The sequence below is a fragment of the Pseudophryne corroboree genome, chromosome 11, assembly GCF_028390025.1.
Source record: "Pseudophryne corroboree isolate aPseCor3 chromosome 11, aPseCor3.hap2, whole genome shotgun sequence".
NCBI classification, from domain to species: Eukaryota; Metazoa; Chordata; class Amphibia; order Anura; family Myobatrachidae; genus Pseudophryne; species Pseudophryne corroboree.
In genome coordinates, this window is record NC_086454.1 from 273,536,994 (window position 1) to 273,562,759 (window position 25,766).

Genomic DNA, 25,766 nt, shown 5'->3' on the forward strand with positions numbered 1-25,766 from the left:
CAGATGTGCATATCTCAGTGTTGGATGGCAGATTGGAAACAGGAGTGTATTGTAAACCAACGGATAGGAACACTTTGTTAATGTCTAGCAGCCACCATCCGGAGGCCTTAAATAGAGGGCTACTGCTTTCCCAGATGATAAGAGTGGCACGCATTACTTATGTTCCATCTAATGTACCGCAGGAATTGGATAAAATCATAGATACATTTTATAGTAGGGGCTATGATTTAAATTCTTTACTAATACAGAAGGAGAAGGTACTAAGAATAAATGCCCAGGGAACAACTACTTGTGTCCACGCAAAGGGAGGTTGGTAATATTCTCCCATGGAGTAGCAATTTTACCACTGCAAGTCCGATTATCAAAAGAATGTCTAAGGCCTTATGGCCAATTGTGTGCACTGATAATGAATTACCTATGTTTAATTCACTAAGACCGGTAGCTGCCTTCAGACGGGGCACCAACTTGAGAGATAGGTTGGTGCATTCTGATATTTCTGGACGCAATGAGCCAGTACTGGCTAATGTGTATAGAAAACCACTGGGGTGCTACAGCTGTAATGACTGCACCACTTGTAAATTAATTGTGCCTTGTAGGAAGTTTAGACATCCTCATCTTGATAAATCTTTTGATATCAGGTATGTCCTCATGTGTAATACAACACACGTGGTTTACATTGTAGTCTGTCCCTGTGGTTTGTACTATGTGGGACAGACCACGCGTAAATTTAAGGAACGCATGAATGCTCACAGATCAGCATTGAGGTTGACATTTATTGGCAAGAATGTGGACCAGCCCGTAGCACGACATTTCCTGGGACATAAACATCCACAGGAATCTATTAGATATTTTATGATAGATCATGTACCCCTTTCTCTCAGGGGCGGAGATAGAGCTAAGTCTCTATTGATTAAGGAATCAAGGTGGATAGTGCGACTGGGGACCTGCAAACCAGCAGGTCTCAATGATAAAATTAATTGGAATGCATTGAATTAATATGCTCCGTTTAATGTACTGAATTTTTCCCTTTTTTTTTCGTATCTTTTCTGTTATTTCTTTACCAATGTATAATATAATCAATGGTTATATTAATTAGAGATGAGCGGGTTCGGTTTCTCTGAATCCGAACCCGCCAGAACTTCATGTTTTTTTTCACGGGTCCGAGCGACTCGGATCTTCCCGCCTTGCTCGGTTAACCCGAGAGCGCCCGAACGTCATCATGACTAGAGATGAGCGCCTGAAATTTTTCGGGTTCTGTGTTTTGGTTTTGGGTTCAGTTCCGCGGCCGTGTTTTGGGTTCGAACGCGTTTTGGCAAAACCTCACCGAATTTTTTTTGTCGGATTCGGGTGTGTTTTGGATTCGGGTGTTTTTTTCAAAAAACACTAAAAAACAGCTTAAATCATAGAATTTGGGGGTCATTTTGATCCCAAAGTATTATTAACCTCAAAAACCATAATTTACACTCATTTTCAGTCTATTCTGAATACCTCACACCTCACAATATTATTTTTAGTCCTAAAATTTGCACCGAGGTCGCTGTGTGAGTAAGATAAGCGACCCTAGTGGCCGACACAAACACCGGGCCCATCTAGGAGTGGCACTGCAGTGTCACGCAGGATGTCCCTTCCAAAAAACCCTCCCCAAACAGCACATGACGCAAAGAAAAAAAGAGGCGCAATGAGGTAGCTGTGTGAGTAAGATTAGCGACCCTAGTGGCCGACACAAACACCGGGCCCATCTAGGAGTGGCACTGCAGTGTCACGCAGGATGTCCCTTCCAAAAAACCCTCCCCAAACAGCACATGACGCAAAGAAAAAAAGAGGCGCAATGAGGTAGCTGACTGTGTGAGTAAGATTAGCGACCCTAGTGGCCGACACAAACACCGGGCCCATCTAGGAGTGGCACTGCAGTGTCACGCAGGATGTCCCTTCCAAAAAACCCTCCCCAATCAGCACATGATGCAAAGAAAAAGAAAAGAAAAAAGAGGTGCAAGATGGAATTGTCCTTGGGCCCTCCCACCCACCCTTATGTTGTATAAACAAAACAGGACATGCACACTTTAACCAACCCATCATTTCAGTGACAGGGTCTGCCACACGACTGTGACTGATATGACGGGTTGGTTTGGACCCCCCCCAAAAAAGAAGCAATTAATCTCTCCTTGCACAAACTGGCTCTACAGAGGCAAGATGTCCACCTCATCTTCACCCTCCGATATATCACCGTGTACATCCCCCTCCTCACAGATTATCAATTCGTCCCCACTGGAATCCACCATCTCAGCTCCCTGTGTACTTTGTGGAGGCAATTGCTGCTGGTCAATGTCTCCGCGGAGGAATTGATTATAATTCATTTTAATGAACATCATCTTCTCCACATTTTCTGGATGTAACCTCGTACGCCGATTGCTGACAAGGTGAGCGGCGGCACTAAACACTCTTTCGGAGTACACACTTGTGGGAGGGCAACTTAGGTAGAATAAAGCCAGTTTGTGCAAGGGCCTCCAAATTGCCTCTTTTTCCTGCCAGTATAAGTACGGACTGTGTGACGTGCCAACTTGGATGCGGTCACTCATATAATCCTCCACCATTCTATCAATGTTGAGAGAATCATATGCAGTGACAGTAGACGACATGTCCGTAATCGTTGTCAGGTCCTTCAGTCCGGACCAGATGTCAGCATCAGCAGTCGCTCCAGACTGCCCTGCATCACCGCCAGCGGGTGGGCTCGGAATTCTGAGCCTTTTCCTCGCACCCCCAGTTGCGGGAGAATGTGAAGGAGGAGATGTTGACAGGTCGCGTTCCGCTTGACTTGACAATTTTGTCACCAGCAGGTCTTTCAACCCCAGCAGACCTGTGTCTGCCGGAAAGAGAGATCCAAGGTAGGCTTTAAATCTAGGATCGAGCACGGTGGCCAAAATGTAGTGCTCTGATTTCAACAGATTGACCACCCGTGAATCCTTGTTAAGCGAATTAAGGGCTGCATCCACAAGTCCCACATGCCTAGCGGAATCGCTCCCTTTTAGCTCCTCCTTCAATGCCTCCAGCTTCTTCTGCAAAAGCCTGATGAGGGGAATGACCTGACTCAGGCTGGCAGTGTCTGAACTGACTTCACGTGTGGCAAGTTCAAAGGGCATCAGAACCTTGCACAACGTTGAAATCATTCTCCACTGCACTTGAGACAGGTGCATTCCACCTACTATATCGTGCTCAATTGTATAGGCTTGAATGGCCTTTTGCTGCTCCTCCAACCTCTGAAGCATATAGAGGGTTGAATTCCACCTCGTTACCACTTCTTGCTTCAGATGATGGCAGGGCAGGTTCAGTAGTTTTTGGTGGTGCTCCAGTCTTCTGTACGTGGTGCCTGTACGCCGAAAGTGTCCCGCAATTTTTCTGGCCACCGACAGCATCTCTTGCACGCCCCTGTCGTTTTTTAAAAAATTCTGCACCACCAAATTCAAGGTATGTGCAAAACATGGGACGTGCTGGAATTTGCCCATATTTAATGCACACACAATATTGCTGGCGTTGTCCGATGCCACAAATCCACAGGAGAGTCCAATTGGGGTAAGCCATTCCGCGATGATCTTCCTCAGTTGCCGTAAGAGGTTTTCAGCTGTGTGCGTATTCTGGAAAGCGGTGATACAAAGCGTAGCCTGCCTAGGAAAGAGTTGGCGTTTGCGAGATGCTGCTACTGGTGCCGCCGCTGCTGTTCTTGCGGCGGGAGTCCATACATCTACCCAGTGGGCTGTCACAGTCATATAGTCCTGACCCTGCCCTGCTCCACTTGTCCACATGTCCGTGGTTAAGTGGACATTGGGTACAACTGCATTTTTTAGGACACTGGTGAGTCTTTTTCTGACGTCCGTGTACATTCTCGGTATCGCCTGCCTAGAGAAGTGGAACCTAGATGGTATTTGGTAACGGGGGCACACTGCCTCAATAAATTGTCTAGTTCCCTGTGAACTAACGGCGGATACCGGACGCACGTCTAACACCAACATAGTTGTCAAGGACTCAGTTATCCGCTTTGCAGTAGGATGACTGCTGTGATATTTCATCTTCCTCGCAAAGGACTGTTGAACAGTCAATTGCTTACTGGAAGTAGTACAAGTGGGCTTACGACTTCCCCTCTGGGATGACCATCGACTCCCAGCGGCAACAACAGCAGCGCCAGCAGCAGTAGGCGTTACACGCAAGGATGCATCGGAGGAATCCCAGGCAGGAGAGGACTCGTCAGAATTGCCAGTGACATGGCCTGCAGGACTATTGGCATTCCTGGGGAAGGAGGAAATTGACACTGAGGGAGTTGGTGGGGTGGTTTGCGTGAGCTTGGTTACAAGAGGAAGGGATTTACTGGTCAGTGGACTGCTTCCGCTGTCACCCAAAGTTTTTGAACTTGTCACTGACTTATTATGAATGCGCTGCAGGTGACGTATAAGGGAGGATGTTCCGAGGTGGTTAACGTCCTTACCCCTACTTATTACAGCTTGACAAAGGGAACACACGGCTTGACACCTGTTGTCCGCATTTCTGGTGAAATACCTCCACACCGAAGAGCTGATTTTTTTGGTATTTTCACCTGGCATGTCAACGGCCATATTCCTCCCACGGACAACAGGTGTCTCCCCGGGTGCCTGACTTAAACAAACCACCTCACCATCAGAATCCTCCTGGTCAATTTCCTCCCCAGCGCCAGCAACACCCATATCCTCCTCATCCTGGTGTACTTCAACACTGACATCTTCAATCTGACTATCAGGAACTGGACTGCGGGTGCTCCTTCCAGCACTTGCAGGGGGCGTGCAAATGGTGGAAGGCGCATGCTCTTCACGTCCAGTGTTGGGAAGGTCAGGCATCGCAACCGACACAATTGGACTCTCCATGTGGATTTGGGATTTCAAAGAACGCACAGTTCTTTGCGGTGCTTTTGCCAGCTTGAGTCTTTTCAGTTTTCTAGCGAGAGGCTGAGTGCTTCCATCCTCATGTGAAGCTGAACCACTAGCCATGAACATAGGCCAGGGCCTCAGCCGTTCCTTGCCACTCCGTGTGGTAAATGGCATATTGGCAAGTTTACGCTTCTCCTCCGACAATTTTATTTTAGGTTTTGGAGTCCTTTTTTTACTGATATTTGGTGTTTTGGTTTTGACATGCTCTGTACTATGCCATTGGGCATCGGCCTTGGCAGACGACGTTGCTGGCATTTCATTGTCTCGGCCATGACTAGTGGCAGCAGCTTCAGCACGAGGTGGAAGTGGATCTTGATCTTTCCCTAATTTTGGAACCTCAACATTTTTGTTCTCCATATTTTAATAGGCACAACTAAAAGGCACCTCAGGTAAACAATGGAGATGGATGGATTGGATACTAGTATACAATTATGGACGGGCTGCCGAGTGCCGACACAGAGGTAGCCACAGCCGTGAACTACCGCACTGTACTGTGTCTGCTGCTAATATATAGACTGGTTGATAAAGAGATAGTATACTCGTAACTAGTATGTATGTATAAAGAAAGAAAAAAAAACCACGGTTAGGTGGTATATACAATTATGGACGGGCTGCCGAGTGCCGACACAGAGGTAGCCACAGCCGTGAACTACCGCACTGTACTGTGTCTGCTGCTAATATATAGACTGGTTGATAAAGAGATAGTATACTCGTAACTAGTATGTATGTATAAAGAAAGAAAAAAAAACCACGGTTAGGTGGTATATACAATTATGGACGGGCTGCCGAGTGCCGACACAGAGGTAGCCACAGCCGTGAACTACCGCACTGTACTGTGTCTGCTGCTAATATATAGACTGGTTGATAAAGAGATAGTATACTCGTAACTAGTATGTATGTATAAAGAAAGAAAAAAAAAAACCACGGTTAGGTGGTATATACAATTATGGACGGGCTGCCGAGTGCCGACACAGAGGTAGCCACAGCCGTGAACTACCGCACTGTACTGTGTCTGCTGCTAATATATAGACTGGTTGATAAAGAGATAGTATACTCGTAACTAGTATGTATGTATAAAGAAAGAAAAAAAAACCACGGTTAGGTGGTATATACAATTATGGACGGGCTGCCGAGTGCCGACACAGAGGTAGCCACAGCCGTGAACTACCGCACTGTACTGTGTCTGCTGCTAATATATAGACTGGTTGATAAAGAGATAGTATACTCGTAACTAGTATGTATGTATAAAGAAAGAAAAAAAAAACCACTGTTAGGTGGTATATACAATTATGGACGGGCTGCCGAGTGCCGACACAGAGGTAGCCACAGCCGTGAACTACCGCACTGTACTGTGTCTGCTGCTAATATATAGACTGGTTGATAAAGAGATAGTATACTCGTAACTAGTATGTATGTATAAAGAAAGAAAAAAAAACCACGGTTAGGTGGTATATACAATTATGGACGGGCTGCCGAGTGCCGACACAGAGGTAGCCACAGCCGTGAACTACCGCACTGTACTGTGTCTGCTGCTAATATATAGACTGGTTGATAAAGAGATAGTATACTCGTAACTAGTATGTATGTATAAAGAAAGAAAAAAAAACCACGGTTAGGTGGTATATACAATTATGGACGGGCTGCCGAGTGCCGACACAGAGGTAGCCACAGCCGTGAACTACCGCACTGTACTGTGTCTGCTGCTAATATATAGACTGGTTGATAAAGAGATAGTATACTCGTAACTAGTATGTATGTATAAAGAAAGAAAAAAAAAACCACGGTTAGGTGGTATATACAATTATGGACGGGCTGCCGAGTGCCGACACAGAGGTAGCCACAGCCGTGAACTACCGCACTGTACTGTGTCTGCTGCTAATATATAGACTGGTTGATAAAGAGATAGTATACTCGTAACTAGTATGTATGTATAAAGAAAGAAAAAAAAACCACGGTTAGGTGGTATATACAATTATGGACGGGCTGCCGAGTGCCGACACAGAGGTAGCCACAGCCGTGAACTACCGCACTGTACTGTGTCTGCTGCTAATATATAGACTGGTTGATAAAGAGATAGTATACTCGTAACTAGTATGTATGTATAAAGAAAGAAAAAAAAAACCACGGTTAGGTGGTATATACAATTATGGACGGGCTGCCGAGTGCCGACACAGAGGTAGCCACAGCCGTGAACTACCGCACTGTACTGTGTCTGCTGCTAATATATAGACTGGTTGATAAAGAGATAGTATACTCGTAACTAGTATGTATGTATAAAGAAAGAAAAAAAAACCACGGTTAGGTGGTATATACAATTATGGACGGGCTGCCGAGTGCCGACACAGAGGTAGCCACAGCCGTGAACTACCGCACTGTACTGTGTCTGCTGCTAATATAGACTGGTTGATAAAGAGATAGTATACTACTAATATTATATATACTGGTGGTCAGGTCACTGGTCACTAGTCACACTGGCAGTGGCACTCCTGCAGCAAAAGTGTGCACTGTTTTAATATAATATTATGTACTCCTGGCTCCTGCTATAACCTATAACTGGCACTGCAGTAGTGCTCCCCAGTCTCCCCCACAATTATAAGCTGTGTGAGCTGAGCAGTCAGACAGATATATAATATATATAGATGATGCAGCACACTGGCCTGAGCCTGAGCAGTGCACACAGATATGGTATGTGACTGACTGAGTCACTGTGTGTATCGCTTTTTTCAGGCAGAGAACGGATATATTAAATAAACTGCACTGTGTGTCTGGTGGTCACTCACTATATAATATATTATGTACTCCTGGCTCCTGCTATAACCTATAACTGGCACTGCAGTAGTGCTCCCCAGTCTCCCCCACAATTATAAGCTGTGTGAGCTGAGCAGTCAGACAGATATATATAATATTATATATAGATAATAGATGATGCAGCACACTGGCCTGAGCCTGAGCAGTGCACACAGATATGGTATGTGACTGAGTCACTGTGTGCTGTGTATCGCTTTTTTCAGGCAGAGAACGGATTATAAATAAAACTGGTGGTCACTATCAGCAAAACTCTGCACTGTACTGAGTACTCCTAATGCTCCCCAAAATTAGTAAATCAAGTGTCTCTCTAATCTATTCTAAACGGAGAGGACGCCAGCCACGTCCTCTCCCTATCAATCTCAATGCACGTGTGAAAATGGCGGCGACGCGCGGCTCCTTATATAGAATCCGAGTCTCGCGATAGAATCCGAGCCTCGCGAGAATCCGACAGCGTCATGATGACGTTCGGGCGCGCTCGGGTTAACCGAGCAAGGCGGGAAGATCCGAGTCGCTCGGACCCGTGAAAAAAAACATGAAGTTCTGGCGGGTTCGGATTCAGAGAAACCGAACCCGCTCATCTCTAATCATGACGCTGTCGGATTCTCGCGAGGCTCGGATTCTATCGCGAGACTCGGATTCTATATAAGGAGCCGCGCGTCGCCGCCATTTTCACACGTGCATTGAGATTGATAGAGAGAGGACGTGGCTGGCGTCCTCTCCGTTTAGAATAGATTAGAGAGACACTTGATTTACTAATTTTGGGGAGCATTAGGAGTACTCAGTACAGTGCAGAGTTTTGCTGATAGTGACCACCAGTTTTATTTATAATCCGTTCTCTGCCTGAAAAAAGCGATACACAGCACACAGTGACTCAGTCACATACCATATCTGTGTGCACTGCTCAGGCTCAGGCCAGTGTGCTGCATCATCTATTATCTATATATAATATTATATATATCTGTCTGACTGCTCAGCTCACACAGCTTATAATTGTGGGGGAGACTGGGGAGCACTACTGCAGTGCCAGTTATAGGTTATAGCAGGAGCCAGGAGTACATAATATATTATATAGTGAGTGACCACCAGACACACAGTGCAGTTTATTTAATATATCCGTTCTCTGCCTGAAAAAAGCGATACACACAGTGACTCAGTCAGTCACATACCATATCTGTGTGCACTGCTCAGGCTCAGGCCAGTGTGCTGCATCATCTATATATATTATATATCTGTCTGACTGCTCAGCTCACACAGCTTATAATTGTGGGGGAGACTGGGGAGCACTACTGCAGTGCCAGTTATAGGTTATAGCAGGAGCCAGGAGTACATAATATTATATTAAAACAGTGCACACTTTTGCTGCAGGAGTGCCACTGCCAGTGTGACTAGTGACCAGTGACCTGACCACCAGTATATATAATATTAGTAGTATACTATCTCTTTATCAACCAGTCTATATTAGCAGCAGACACAGTACAGTGCGGTAGTTCACGGCTGTGGCTACCTCTGTGTCGGCACTCGGCAGCCCGTCCATAATTGTATATACCACCTAACCGTGGTTTTTTTTTCTTTCTTTATACATACATACTAGTTACGAGTATACTATCTCTTTATCAACCAGTCTATATTAGCAGCAGACACAGTACAGTGCGGTAGTTCACGGCTGTGGCTACCTCTGTGTCGGCACTCGGCAGCCCGTCCATAATTGTATATACCACCTAACCGTGGTTTTTTTTTCTTTCTTTATACATACATACTAGTTACGAGTATACTATCTCTTTATCAACCAGTCTATATATTAGCAGCAGACACAGTACAGTGCGGTAGTTCACGGCTGTGGCTACCTCTGTGTCGGCACTCGGCAGCCCGTCCATAATTGTATATACCACCTAACCGTGGTTTTTTTTTTCTTTCTTTATACATACATACTAGTTACGAGTATACTATCTCTTTATCAACCAGTCTATATATTAGCAGCAGACACAGTACAGTGCGGTAGTTCACGGCTGTGGCTACCTCTGTGTCGGCACTCGGCAGCCCGTCCATAATTGTATATACCACCTAACCGTGGTTTTTTTTTCTTTCTTTATACATACATACTAGTTACGAGTATACTATCTCTTTATCAACCAGTCTATATATTAGCAGCAGACACAGTACAGTGCGGTAGTTCACGGCTGTGGCTACCTCTGTGTCGGCACTCGGCAGCCCGTCCATAATTGTATATACCACCTAACCGTGGTTTTTTTTTCTTTCTTTATACATACATACTAGTTACGAGTATACTATCTCTTTATCAACCAGTATATATATTAGCAGCAGACACAGTACAGTGCGGTAGTTCACGGCTGTGGCTACCTCTGTGTCGGCACTCGGCAGCCCGTCCATAATTGTATATACCACCTAACCGTGGTTTTTTTTTCTTTCTTTATACATACATACTAGTTACGAGTATACTATCTCTTTATCAACCAGTCTATATATTAGCAGCAGACACAGTACAGTGCGGTAGTTCACGGCTGTGGCTACCTCTGTGTCGGCACTCGGCAGCCCGTCCATAATTGTATATACCACCTAACCGTGGTTTTTTTTTCTTTCTTTATACATACATACTAGTTACGAGTATACTATCTCTTTATCAACCAGTCTATATATTAGCAGCAGACACAGTACAGTGCGGTAGTTCACGGCTGTGGCTACCTCTGTGTCGGCACTCGGCAGCCCGTCCATAATTGTATATACCACCTAACCGTGGTTTTTTTTTTCTTTCTTTATACATACATACTAGTTACGAGTATACTATCTCTTTATCAACCAGTCTATATATTAGCAGCAGACACAGTACAGTGCGGTAGTTCACGGCTGTGGCTACCTCTGTGTCGGCACTCGGCAGCCCGTCCATAATTGTATATACCACCTAACCGTGGTTTTTTTTTCTTTCTTTATACATACATACTAGTTACGAGTATACTATCTCTTTATCAACCAGTCTATATATTAGCAGCAGACACAGTACAGTGCGGTAGTTCACGGCTGTGGCTACCTCTGTGTCGGCACTCGGCAGCCCGTCCATAATTGTATATACCACCTAACCGTGGTTTTTTTTTCTTTCTTTATACATACATACTAGTTACGAGTATACTATCTCTTTATCAACCAGTCTATATATTAGCAGCAGACACAGTACAGTGCGGTAGTTCACGGCTGTGGCTACCTCTGTGTCGGCACTCGGCAGCCCGTCCATAATTGTATACTAGTATCCAATCCATCCATCTCCATTGTTTACCTGAGGTGCCTTTTAGTTGTGCCTATTAAAATATGGAGAACAAAAATGTTGAGGTTCCAAAATTAGGGAAAGATCAAGATCCACTTCCACCTCGTGCTGAAGCTGCTGCCACTAGTCATGGCCGAGACGATGAAATGCCAGCAACGTCGTCTGCCAAGGCCGATGCCCAATGGCATAGTACAGAGCATGTCAAAACCAAAACACCAAATATCAGTAAAAAAAGGACTCCAAAACCTAAAATAAAATTGTCGGAGGAGAAGCGTAAACTTGCCAATATGCCATTTACCACACGGAGTGGCAAGGAATGGCTGAGGCCCTGGCCTATGTTCATGGCTAGTGGTTCAGCTTCACATGAGGATGGAAGCACTCAGCCTCTCGCTAGAAAACTGAAAAGACTCAAGCTGGCAAAAGCACCGCAAAGAACTGTGCGTTCTTTGAAATCCCAAATCCACAAGGAGAGTCCAATTGTGTCGGTTGCGATGCCTGACCTTCCCAACACTGGACGTGAAGAGCATGCGCCTTCCACCATTTGCACGCCCCCTGCAAGTGCTGGAAGGAGCACCCGCAGTCCAGTTCCTGATAGTCAGATTGAAGATGTCAGTGTTGAAGTACACCAGGATGAGGAGGATATGGGTGTTGCTGGCGCTGGGGAGGAAATTGACCAGGAGGATTCTGATGGTGAGGTGGTTTGTTTAAGTCAGGCACCCGGGGAGACACCTGTTGTCCGTGGGAGGAATATGGCCGTTGACATGCCAGGTGAAAATACCAAAAAAATCAGCTCTTCGGTGTGGAGGTATTTCACCAGAAATGCGGACAACAGGTGTCAAGCCGTGTGTTCCCTTTGTCAAGCTGTAATAAGTAGGGGTAAGGACGTTAACCACCTCGGAACATCCTCCCTTATACGTCACCTGCAGCGCATTCATAATAAGTCAGTGACAAGTTCAAAAACTTTGGGTGACAGCGGAAGCAGTCCACTGACCAGTAAATCCCTTCCTCTTGTAACCAAGCTCACGCAAACCACCCCACCAACTCCCTCAGTGTCAATTTCCTCCTTCCCCAGGAATGCCAATAGTCCTGCAGGCCATGTCACTGGCAATTCTGACGAGTCCTCTCCTGCCTGGGATTCCTCCGATGCATCCTTGCGTGTAACGCCTACTGCTGCTGGCGCTGCTGTTGTTGCCGCTGGGAGTCGATGGTCATCCCAGAGGGGAAGTCGTAAGCCCACTTGTACTACTTCCAGTAAGCAATTGACTGTTCAACAGTCCTTTGCGAGGAAGATGAAATATCACAGCAGTCATCCTACTGCAAAGCGGATAACTGAGTCCTTGACAACTATGTTGGTGTTAGACGTGCGTCCGGTATCCGCCGTTAGTTCACAGGGAACTAGACAATTTATTGAGGCAGTGTGCCCCCGTTACCAAATACCATCTAGGTTCCACTTCTCTAGGCAGGCGATACCGAGAATGTACACGGACGTCAGAAAAAGACTCACCAGTGTCCTAAAAAATGCAGTTGTACCCAATGTCCACTTAACCACGGACATGTGGACAAGTGGAGCAGGGCAGGGTCAGGACTATATGACTGTGACAGCCCACTGGGTAGATGTATGGACTCCCGCCGCAAGAACAGCAGCGGCGGCACCAGTAGCAGCATCTCGCAAACGCCAACTCTTTCCTAGGCAGGCTACGCTTTGTATCACCGCTTTCCAGAATACGCACACAGCTGAAAACCTCTTACGGCAACTGAGGAAGATCATCGCGGAATGGCTTACCCCAATTGGACTCTCCTATGGATTTGTGGCATCGGACAACGCCAGCAATATTGTGTGTGCATTAAATATGGGCAAATTCCAGCACGTCCCATGTTTTGCACATACCTTGAATTTGGTGGTGCAGAATTTTGTAAAAAACGACAGGGGCGTGCAAGAGATGCTGTCGGTGGCCAGAAAAATTGCGGGACACTTTCGGCGTACAGGCACCACGTACAGAAGACTGGAGCACCACCAAAAACTACTGAACCTGCCCTGCCATCATCTGAAGCAAGAAGTGGTAACGAGGTGGAATTCAACCCTCTATATGCTTCAGAGGTTGGAGGAGCAGCAAAAGGCCATTCAAGCCTATACAATTGAGCACGATATAGTAGGTGGAATGCACCTGTCTCAAGTGCAGTGGAGAATGATTTCAACGTTGTGCAAGGTTCTGATGCCCTTTGAACTTGCCACACGTGAAGTCAGTTCAGACACTGCCAGCCTGAGTCAGGTCATTCCCCTCATCAGGCTTTTGCAGAAGAAGCTGGAGGCATTGAAGGAGGAGCTAAAAGGGAGCGATTCCGCTAGGCATGTGGGACTTGTGGATGCAGCCCTTAATTCGCTTAACAAGGATTCACGGGTGGTCAATCTGTTGAAATCAGAGCACAACATTTTGGCCACCGTGCTCGATCCTAGATTTAAAGCCTACCTTGGATCTCTCTTTCCGGCAGACACAGGTCTGCTGGGGTTGAAAGACCTGCTGGTGACAAAATTGTCAAGTCAAGCGGAACGCGACCTGTCAACATCTCCTCCTTCACATTCTCCCGCAACTGGGGGTGCGAGGAAAAGGCTCAGAATTCCGAGCCCACCCGCTGGCGGTGATGCAGGGCAGTCTGGAGCGACTGCTGATGCTGACATCTGGTCCGGACTGAAGGACCTGACAACGATTACGGACATGTCGTCTACTGTCACTGCATATGATTCTCTCAACATTGATAGAATGGTGGAGGATTATATGAGTGACCGCATCCAAGTAGGCACGTCACACAGTCCGTACTTATACTGGCAGGAAAAAGAGGCAATTTGGAGGCCCTTGCACAAACTGGCTTTATTCTACCTAAGTTGCCCTCCCACAAGTGTGTACTCCGAAAGAGTGTTTAGTGCCGCCGCTCACCTTGTCAGCAATCGGCGTACGAGGTTACATCCAGAAAATGTGGAGAAGATGATGTTCATTAAAATGAATTATAATCAATTCCTCCGCGGAGACATTGACCAGCAGCAATTGCCTCCACAAAGTACACAGGGAGCTGAGATGGTGGATTCCAGTGGGGACGAATTGATAATCTGTGAGGAGGGGGATGTACACGGTGATATATCGGAGGGTGAAGATGAGGTGGACATCTTGCCTCTGTAGAGCCAGTTTGTGCAAGGAGAGATTAATTGCTTCTTTTTTGGGGGGGGTCCAAACCAACCCGTCATATCAGTCACAGTCGTGTGGCAGACCCTGTCACTGAAATGATGGGTTGGTTAAAGTGTGCATGTCCTGTTTTGTTTATACAACATAAGGGTGGGTGGGAGGGCCCAAGGACAATTCCATCTTGCACCTCTTTTTTCTTTTCTTTTTCTTTGCATCATGTGCTGATTGGGGAGGGTTTTTTGGAAGGGACATCCTGCGTGACACTGCAGTGCCACTCCTAGATGGGCCCGGTGTTTGTGTCGGCCACTAGGGTCGCTAATCTTACTCACACAGTCAGCTACCTCATTGCGCCTCTTTTTTTCTTTGCGTCATGTGCTGTTTGGGGAGGGTTTTTTGGAAGGGACATCCTGCGTGACACTGCAGTGCCACTCCTAGATGGGCCCGGTGTTTGTGTCGGCCACTAGGGTCGCTAATCTTACTCACACAGCTACCTCATTGCGCCTCTTTTTTTCTTTGCGTCATGTGCTGTTTGGGGAGGGTTTTTTGGAAGGGACATCCTGCGTGACACTGCAGTGCCACTCCTAAATGGGCCCGGTGTTTGTGTCGGCCACTAGGGTCGCTTATCTTACTCACACAGCGACCTCGGTGCAAATTTTAGGACTAAAAATAATATTGTGAGGTGTGAGGTATTCAGAATAGACTGAAAATGAGTGTAAATTATGGTTTTTGAGGTTAATAATACTTTGGGATCAAAATGACCCCCAAATTCTATGATTTAAGCTGTTTTTTAGTGTTTTTTGAAAAAAACACCCGAATCCAAAACACACCCGAATCCGACAAAAAAAATTCGGTGAGGTTTTGCCAAAACGCGTTCGAACCCAAAACACGGCCGCGGAACCGAACCCAAAACCAAAACACAAAACCCGAAAAATTTCAGGCGCTCATAATGAATTACCTATGTTTAATTCACTAAGACCGGTAGCTGCCTTCAGACGGGGCACCAACTTGAGAGATAGGTTGGTGCATTCTGATATTTCTGGACGCAATGAGCCAGTACTGGCTAATGTGTATAGAAAACCACTGGGGTGCTACAGCTGTAATGACTGCACCACTTGTAAATTAATTGTGCCTTGTAGGAAGTTTAGACATCCTCATCTGGATAAATCTTTTGATATCAGGTATGTCCTCATGTGTAATACAACACACGTGGTTTACATTGTAGTCTGTCCCTGTGGTTTGTACTATGTGGGACAGACCACGCGTAAATTTAAGGAACGCATGAATGCTCACAGATCAGCATTGAGGTTGACATTTATTGGCAAGAATGTGGACCAGCCCGTAGCACGACATTTCCTGGGACATAAACATCCACAGGAATCTATTAGATATTTTATGATAGATCATGTACCCCTTTCTCTCAGGGGCGGAGATAGAGCTAAGTCTCTATTGATTAAGGAATCAAGGTGGATAGTGCGACTGGGGACCTGCAAACCAGCAGGTCTCAATGATAAAATTAATTGGAATGCATTGAATTAATATGCTCCGTTTAATGTACTGAATTTTTCCCTTTTTTTTCGTATCTTTTCTGTTATTTCTTTACCAATGTATAATATAATCAATGGTTATATTAATACTGTGGAACTAATTTGTTTATATGTTATTATTTATGTGTTGTGTGTATGTATTTACAGGTTCACGTTAGAAGGGGCAGCGTGGGCGATCTGGGACCGCTGTTTGCAGGGCTGGATCAGGCTGGAACGCACAGGCTACTGGTTGGAACGCACGTGGGCGATCACTAGGGTAACACAGGAAGTGTGTTGCCGGATACGTGTCAGCAGATGTGACTTCCGTCCAGCCGGTCCCGGTAAACGGCGATACCTGACAGCGTGACCAAGCAGTGTGGTGGGAATTTAAGAGGGGTAAGTGTAACTGTTCACTTGTTGTTGATTTTTGTACTGCTGTGTGGTCCTGAGGACGGGTCTGTGTGCCCAAAAGTACTTGACCAAATACACGCTAATTTGAATCTTTGCTGTCTCCGAGTGCCATTCTATATTTTGGAATTTGTGTACGCATTAAAGTGTGCACCGGAGCATGCTGGAATCTCAAAGGGAGTGCCAGCTTATGGACGTTTATATATATATATATATATATATAGATATATATATATAGATATATATATAAACAATAAACAGAGGGTCCTCTCTATAGTGCAGATCAGTTTTTTCATAAAATACAAAGCTTTAAAAACTGCCCGCCTCGCAACCACCTTTGCCTGTCAATCAGGCAGAAGCAATCGCAGCTCTGAGATGCTTTTCGCATCTCACTGGGCCTCACGGGGTGAGTGTGCACTCCCCAAAGGGCTTCAGACTGCGATCGCTGCCATTGCAGCAATAGAATCTGAATTAGGCCCACAGTCTGTAACAACACAGTAAGGAGCTGATTGGATGGTATGACAGTTAGGAGCTGATTGGATGGTATGACAGTTAGGAGCTGAATGCCTTGTACTTTATCTCTCTCCACTCTATCACTCCAAGGCTTAGTACATCCCACATTTATGTTAATTATTTCACCCTTTCGAAACATAAAATTTATAAATATATTGATATTGAGATTTTTCAGAGTGTGTCCCTTCTGCTAGACTCTTTTGTTTTCTTGTTTATATTACTTCTACACTAAAGTGCAATATGAAGGCTCAAGGCTAGTGCAAAATTCTGTGTTTTGCATCCTACAACATGAAAAGTGCCCCCCCTCCCTCCCACACTTTATCTCATGTCAATAATCTTGCCCCACATAAGGAAATCTCGTTTCTGTACTACTCAAAAGAAAAATATAGATGTACCTTCTCCTTTCTAACAACAGATGTATTAAGCCTTGAGACGGCATAAGGAAGTGATAAACTAGTGATAAGTGCAAGGTGATAAACGCACCAGCCAATCAGCTCCTAACTGTTAATTTACATATTGGAGCTTATTGGGTGGTGCGTTTATAACCTTGCACTTATCACTGGTTTATCACTTTCTTATGTCTTCTCCAGGTTAATACATCTGCCCCACTGCCTTTATTGCATGGCACGCCTCCTTTTTTGCCTGTGCAGTCTACTGCCCTGCCAAAAATATACTTCTACTAGTCCTAACTTCTCTATAGAAATCTAAAAGCACAAATATTAGCACTTGTTGTGTTAAACTAGTTTTGCTCATTGTCACATGCCTTTTGCTCCTATTTAGTGACCCCTGCTGTACTTTAAATAACTCCCTTGCTGGTAAATGACTGATTAAGCAAAAAGCCTCGTGTTATTTTTCATTTTTTATCTCTGGCCAATAGGTTAGTGATCCTCAGGCTAGAACTCCCTTCTAATGTGCCAGGGTGATTCCTAAAGAAGTTGTTCATCTACAGATAAACTGTAAACCTTATTATCCTGCCATCTCATTTCACCAGTGTAGTTACATAAGAAAGTCCCCATGCCATCAGCTAAAGTACTGCCTAAATAAAAAAGGGCCCCCATAAGATATACTATACTATTTCCTATATCAAAAACAGTAAACCATAGAAAGTTTAGTTTATGCTTTACATTTTTCAAGTTTATTTTTCTTGTCTAAAATTGCTCTATAAAGTGTAACAAACTAGTGAAAAACAATGACTGTCAATTTCTACTGAGAGTTGCAGTTGTACGACAGTTGGAGAGCAACAAATTGTATACGCCTTGTGTTGCAGAATGAACACACAATTGTTACAGTATGTTTACTGTGTGTTTTCCGACTATATTTGTTGCATTATTTCATTTAATGCACAAATCCTAAGTGGATTTTTTCTAAATGGTTGTTTTCTTACGTTAAAAGCCACTATGGACAAACTTTTAGTTTTAATAAGGGCAGATTCAAAGTACATAAAAAGCAAACAAATTCAAAGAAACTGTCAAAATGTACAGTGTGTTTCCAATGCCAGTTTAAGACTTACTGTAGCTGATAGAAATAAAAGCATGTTAATATTCAGAACATACTGAACCATACATTGCTGATGGCTCATTCAAGTTTTGTAGCTACCAAAAGCACAACACTAGAAGTGGTGATCAGCTGGATGCGTTTTTGAGAATAGGCTGTTGGTACATTACTCTGTTTTTTTCCAGATTTTTTTTTATATAGGTCTGAGTAAGTAAAGCAAAGAATAGGCCTGTAAGGAAGGACTGATGATGATTGGAGGCATGTGAGTATGAAAAAAAAAATCTCTGAAAAGACATACCGTACATTAAATATATTGTATGGGAAACAATACAGCTATAAGGATGAAATCGGGCACTATTGTATTATTGTGTGTGATGTATAAGGGTAAGATCAACAAAATAAGGGAGGAACATTAAAAAAATATATATTTAAAAAAAATAATAACATTAAAAAAAACAAGCGAGAAAGCATAAATAATATACAAAATGGCAACGATATGGTTACAGCCACTTTTGGAAAGATTAGTGAGCAGTAGGGGTGATAGGAGGTCCGCTGCTATTCAGTCACATGGGTCTATTTACTAAGCCATGGAGAGAGACAGAGTAGACAGAGATAAAGTACCATCCAACCAGCTCCTGACTGTCATTTGTCAAACACAGCCTGTGACATGGCAGTAAGAAGCTGATTGGTTAGTACTTTATCTCTGTCCACTTTATTTCCATACAAGGCTTAGTAAATAGACCCTACAATCTCTAGAGAGCACTAGCAGACACATGGGTATAGCTTGAGAAGCAGCGAGACTGTGACTACGGTACATCCCTAGTGTCTGATGTCACCAGCATCTACCGCAAGGACATCTGGATGCAGCCGCAATCTGTATCTCTGGAGCTTTAAGCAGCAAAGAAGACACAAGCTGGACCGCTTGCCATTTAAGGTAGGGACAGCATTACCGTAGCCAAGATGGGTAAAAGGGGACTGTGACTGAATATTAACAGACCTCCTATCACCCCTCCTGCTCACCAAGTTATCCAAACGTGGCTGTAAACATACCATTGCCATTTATGTTTTTTTTTACTATTTATGCTTCCTCCCTTATTTTTATTTTTTATTTAATTTTATTATTTTTTTATGTTCATTTCATTTTCTTTTCTTTTTTTCTAATTTATTTATTTATTCATTTTTTCATTATTCCTCTCTTTTTCGTTATTTGTTTTCCGCTCTTTCTTCCCCTTATACATCACACACAATAGCGCTTGGTTTCAGACTTATAGATGTATTGATTCACGTTTAACAGCTACCACATTCTCTAATTAGCACAGCAAACTACGGTACTTAAATATATTGTATTTATGATCATATGCTGAATCTGGAACATCTCAAGATGCATATACTGTAGCTTTACGCTAGGACCATATGTGTCAGGCATTATACCTAACCAGGTCATAAGCTACTTTGATATAAAAAAAATGCATTTGATATTAAGTTAGTTTAAATAACAAACATCTTATAATACAGCAGATTACTTTGAGAGTACAAATGAAAGTATCAAAAAGTAATTCTGCGTAGCCTTTTTTGTGGTTTATCACATTTTATGCAAAACTAACGGCATAAGCCCAACAATGGTGGTCATTTCGAGTTGACCACTAGCTGCATTTGTTTGCAGCGCAGCGGTTAGGCTAAAAAACGGCAGTTCTGCACATGAGTATGTGGCGCAATGCGCACGCTTGTCGCACGGGCACAATGAACGATGTAGTTTTGCACAGGGTCTAGCTAAGCATTTCAGTCGCACTGGTGGCCGCAGAGTGATTGACATGAAGTGGGCGTTTCTGGGTGTCAACTGACCGTTTTCAGGGAGTGTTCGGTAAAACACAGGCGTGGCAGGAAAAACGCAGGCGTGGCTGGGCGAATGCTGATCCCATTTGTGACGTCAAAACAGGAACTGATCAGTCTGAAGTGAACGCAAGCGCTGAGTAGGTTTTGAGCTACTCTGAAACTGCACAAAAAAACTTTGTAGCCGCTCTGCGATAAATTCGTTTGCACTTCTGCTAAGCTAAAATACACTCACAGTGGGCGGCGGCCTAGCGTTTGCACGGCTGCTAAAAACTGCTAGCGAGCGATCAACTCGGAATGAGGGCCAATGACCTTTCATTATACTTGCAAACTATTGGTTTTTGGGCCTAATTCAGACCTAATCGCTGGGCTGCTAATTTTTGCTGTCCTGTGATCAGATAGTCTCCGCCCAAGGGGAGTAGTGTGCGATCGCATGTGTCCGCCGTGCTAAAAATGTCCCTCAGTCAGCTGACAGCTGCAAATCTGTTCGCATCACACTCACCAACAAATGTTTTTTCACTATGTGCAGTCTGTGCGCATTCCAGGACTTACTCCTACAGTGCAATGAGAACAGGCTGATCGGGTCCGGAGCTGACGTCACACACCCTCCCTGAAAACGCTTGGGAATGCCTGTGTTATCCCTGACACTCCCAGAAAATGGTCAGTTACCACCCACAAACGGCCTCTTCATGGCAATCAGCATGCAAATGGCTGTTCGATTGAAATTTTCGCACCAGCTTGTCGCTGTTTGGCGATGTCTGTTGTTTGTGATGCACGTGCGCATTGTGGTGCATATGCATGCGTAGTCTATTGATAGAAACATAGAAACATAGAAACATAGAATTTGTCGGCAGATAAGAACCACTTGGCCCATCTAGTCTGCCCCTTATTTTTTTTTTTTTTTTATATTATTTTTTATCACTAACCTTATTTGATCCTTATTTCTTTGTAAGGATATCCTTATGTCTATCCCATGCATGTTTAAATTGCTCTACTGTCTTAGCCTCTACCACCTCTGATGGGAGGCTATTCCACTTGTCCACTACCCTTTCTGTGAAATAATTTTTCCGCAAATTTCCCCTGAACCTCCCCCCCTCCAGTCTCAGTGCATGTCCTCGTGTCCTATTGCTTCTCTTCATTTGGAGAATGTTTCCCTCCTGGACTTTGTTAAAACCCTTCATATATTTGAAAGTTTCTATCATGTCTCCCCTTTCCCTTCTCTGCTCCAAACTATACATATTGAGATTTCTTAGTCTTTCTGGGTATGTTTTGTGATGCAGGCCATGCACCATTTTAGTTGCCCTCCTTTGTACAGTTTCTAATGTATTAATATCCTTTAGAAGATATGGCCTCCAGAACTGAATACAGTATTCTAGATGAGGCCGTACCAATGACCTATACAGTGGCATTATTACTTCTTTCTTTCTGCTGCTGATTCCTCTCCCAATGCAGCCAAGCATCTGACTAGCCTTCCTCATTGCCTTGTTACATTGCTTACCTGCTTTTAAGTCATCTGAAATAGTGACTCCTAGATCCCTTTCCTCCTCAGTATTTTCCAGTATAGTGCCATTAATACTGTATTTAGCTTTAGGATTTTTGAGACCCAAGTGCATGATTTTGCATTTTTTGGCATTAAACTGTAATTGCCAGACTCTTGACCATTCCTCTAGTCTACCTAGATCCTCAATCATTTGTTTTACCCCACCTGGTGTGTCTACCCTGTTGCATACCTTTGTGTCATCTGCAAAAAGGCATACTTTCCCTTTAATGCCATTTGCAATGTCACCAATAAAGATATTAAAAAGCACTGGTCCAAGTACAGATCCCTGGGGTACTCCACTGGTAACATTTCCCTCGTGTGAATGCACTCCATTTACCACAACTCTCTGTTTTCTATCCTTCAACCAAGATCTTATCCATTCAATAATCCTAATATCCAATCCCAAACTTTCAAGTTTATTTAGCAGTCTGCGATGTGGAACTGTGTCAAAAGCCTTACTAAAGTCTAGATAAGCTATATCCATGGCTCCACCTTTATCCATCACTTTAGTCACACAATCAAAAAAGTCAATAAGATTTGTTTGACATGATCTCCCCCCAGTGAATCCATGCTGTTTGGGATCCTGTAAATTGCCGGATTTGAGATAATCTACAACTCTTTCTTTTAAGAGTGTTTCCATCAATTTCCCTACTACTGATGTAAGACTCACTGGTCTGTAGTTGTTTGCCTCTTCCTTGCTTCCACTTTTGTGCAGTGGGACTACGTTTGCTCTTTTCCAGTCCCCTGGAATTTCTCCTGTAGCTAATGACTGGTTGAATAATTCTGTCAATGGTGCTACCAGCACCTCTTTAAGTTCTTTTAGTATCCTTGGATGTATCCCATCTGGCCCCATAGATTTGTCCACTTTCAGCTTTGAGAGTTCTGTTAGGACCTTCTCCTCTGTAAATGTACTTGTTTCATTTTCCTGAATATCCCTGCAACTTAACTGTGGCCCCTTTCCCTCTCTTTCAGTAGTAAATACTGAGCAAAAATAATCATTAAGATGATCTGCTATTAAATTGTCTCCTTCAACAAGACTCCCAGTGTCCGTCTTTAGTTTTATAATTCCGCCTTTTGTTTTTCTCTTTTCGCTTATATACCTAAAAAAAGTTTTGCCTCCTTTACCCACTGACTGGGCCATTTTCTCCTCAGCTTGTGCCTTTGCACATCTGATTACCTTCTTTGTCTCCTTCTGTCTAACAAGATATATCTTTTTGTCTTCATTATTTTGTGTCTGCTTATATTTCCTAAAAGCCATCTTTTTTGCTCTCACAATATTTGCTACTTCTTTTGCAAACCACACTGGCTTCCTTTTCCTTGTGTTTTTCCTAACAGTTTTGATACAAAGGTCTGTTGCCTTCAATATTGCACATTTGAATGTTTCCCACCTCTCCTGCACTGTTTCCCAGTTCCTCCACTCTGCCAAAGAATCACTTACACATTTTCCCATCCCTACAAAATCAGCCTTCCTAAAATCCAACACCTTTGTTTTTGTATGGGACGAGTCAGTCTCCGTCTTAATGCTGAACCATACTGCTTGATGATCACTGGATCCCAGGTTTTCACCCACTTTTACGTCCGATAATCTGTCTCCATTTGTAAGTATTAAGTCTAATATTGCGTCTTTCCGAGTGGGCTCCCTCACCAATTGGTGGAGGGATGCTCCCTGAAGGGAATTTAAAATGTTCCTACTTCTAGTGGAACTAGCAACAGACACCTCCCAGTTTACATCAGGAAGATTAAAGTCTCCCATGATTATTACCTCTCCTTTTAATGCCATTTTAGTTATGTCCTGCAATAGGTTCTTGTCAAGTTCCTCTTCCTGACCTGGTGGCCTGTATATCACGCCAATACGAATAATCAACTTTTCCCCTGTTTCTATGGTCACCCAAAGGGCCTCAGTTTTTTCTTCAATACTTTGTATTAATGTAGTATTTATGGCATTTTTTACATACATTGCTACCCCTCCTCCGATTTTTCCAATTCTGTCCTTCCTAAATAAAGTATATCCCGGTATAGCTATGTCCCAGTCATGATTTTCATTGTACCATGACTCTGTAATTGCCACAATGTCTAGATCATCCCTTGTCATTATTGCAGTTAGTTCTGGGATTTTATTTCCTAAGCTCCTAGCATTTGCACACATAGCTTTTAGAGTTTTGTTTGTGCTTTTTCTGTTCCTAGCTATGTTCTTCTCTCTGCCTATTTTTATTTGGTTTTGATCTGAATTATCTTCTGTTGCTGTGGATATGCCCGCTGTGCGAAAACACACAGCAGCGATCAGGTCTGAATCAAGCCCTTCATATTGCACATCCCTATTCTCAGAGCAACTCTTTTCTACTACTAAATTCTACCTATACCTTATTTTGGGGTTCACTACGATATGCTGGCGGTCGGGCTCCCGGCGACCAGCATACCGGCGCCGGGAGCCCGACCGCCGACTTACCGACAGTGTGGCGAGCGCAAATGAGCCCCTTGTGGGCTCGCTGCGCTCACCACGCTACGCACACGGTGGCGCGCTACGTGCGCCACACTGTTTTATTCTCCCTCCAGGGGGGTCGTGGACCCCCACGAGGGAGAATAAGTGTCGGTATGCCGGCTGTTGCGATCCCGGTGCCGGTATACTGTGCGCCGGGATCCCGTCAGTCGGCATACTGAAGACCACCCCTTATTTTGTAGTGCTGGCTACTATGACTGATGGCTATAATGTGCTATAGCTATGTGCCATTATAATAAAATAGTATTGTGCTATTATAATATATATGATTATAATGCACAAGGGCTATTAATTTATGTATACACTCCTGAATATTTCTCTGTATAAATATGATAGGATCAATTATACAGGTAATATGCAATTTCTGATGGCATCATTTCAGTGAAAATTAAGAAAATGTGTATTTAAGTTATAATGCACTAGAGATGAGTGGTTCGGTTTAGTAAAAAACTGAACACACCCGAACTTTGGGGATACAAGTAGAACCCAGTCCTGATTCTTGTCTTCCCTGGAGTTCGTAATTCACATTTCAAACCCTAATCTCTTATTTTGAATTGATTGTCAGCCCCTCCATCATGATTCCAGAAACCATTTCACTCAGGAGAGTGTACGGTGAGTTGGCCAAAATTGATTGGAAATAATGAATGTTATTGTTGTTAATAGTATAGCAACAAAAAAGTGAATTTAACGTTTTTTTATTGATTTTTAAAGAAACCTAGATCCAAACCCTACCCAATACCGAACCCAATAGACTTGAGGGTTGTTTTGCAAAACCAAAACCTGATGATGATTTAGAAGTAAAACCAAAACATGGGGGTCTGCACACATCTCTATAATGTACCCCAGCTGTAAATGATTACAGATATCAGTAGAGACCTTATACTTCTGTAACCTGTATAAAAGTACTTCTACAAGATCCCCCTAACTACTAATATCCATATAATTTACAATATGGAGCACTGTACTTTGGGGGTCATTCCGAGTTGATCGCTAGCTGACATTTTTCGCAGCATAGCGATCTGGCTAAAAATCATCTGTTCTGCGCACGCGTATGGGCTGCTGTGCGCACGCGCCAAGTACTTTCACACAAAAGTATGCAGTTTCACACAAGGTCGAGCAACACTTTTCAGTCGCTCTGCTGATCAGTGAGTGATTGACATGAATGGGGTGTTTCTGGGAGGTAACTGACCGTTTTCCGGGAGTGTGCTAAAAAACGCAGGCGTGTCTGATGAAAATGCAGGCGTGCCTGGGGAAACGGGGGAATGGCTGGCCGAACGCAGGGTGTGTATGTGACGTCAAAACAGGAACTAAATAGTCTGCAGAGATCGCAAGGTAGGAGTAGGTCTGCAGCTATTCTGAAACTGCATGAAAATATTTTGGAGCAGTTCTGCTAACCTTTCGGTCGCACTTCTGCTAAGCTAAGATACACTCCCAGAGGGTGGCGGCTTAACGTTTGCACTGCTGCTAAAAGCAGCTAGCAAGCGATCAACTCGGAATGAGGGCCTTTATCCCATTTATCATATATAGCACAGACTGCATTATTCCTCATATAACTTACACTATGGAGTGCATTATCCCATTTATTATGTAGAAAAGGAAGTGCATTATCCCATATATTATTTATAGCAGGGATTGCATTTTTCCACATAGGATTTACAGCAGAGAGAGAATTTCCATATCTGATTTACAGTAGATACCATATATGGGTGTGCATTATCCTGCATGTTATGAACTACTATACAGTTCCAATCAGA

At 43.9% G+C, this 25,766-nt stretch overlaps 1 long non-coding RNA gene across 1 annotated transcript in view; it reads left to right on the forward strand.

The window, feature by feature from the left end:
• The window catches only part of LOC134970160 (uncharacterized), a 79,609-nt gene that overhangs the window by 42,940 nt on the left and 10,903 nt on the right, over positions 1-25,766 (forward strand). The window contains exons 2-3 of the long non-coding RNA XR_010189702.1: positions 15,899-16,126; positions 18,331-18,407. This is a non-coding gene — a long non-coding RNA (uncharacterized LOC134970160). The remainder of the gene's footprint in view (positions 1-15,898; positions 16,127-18,330; positions 18,408-25,766) is intronic.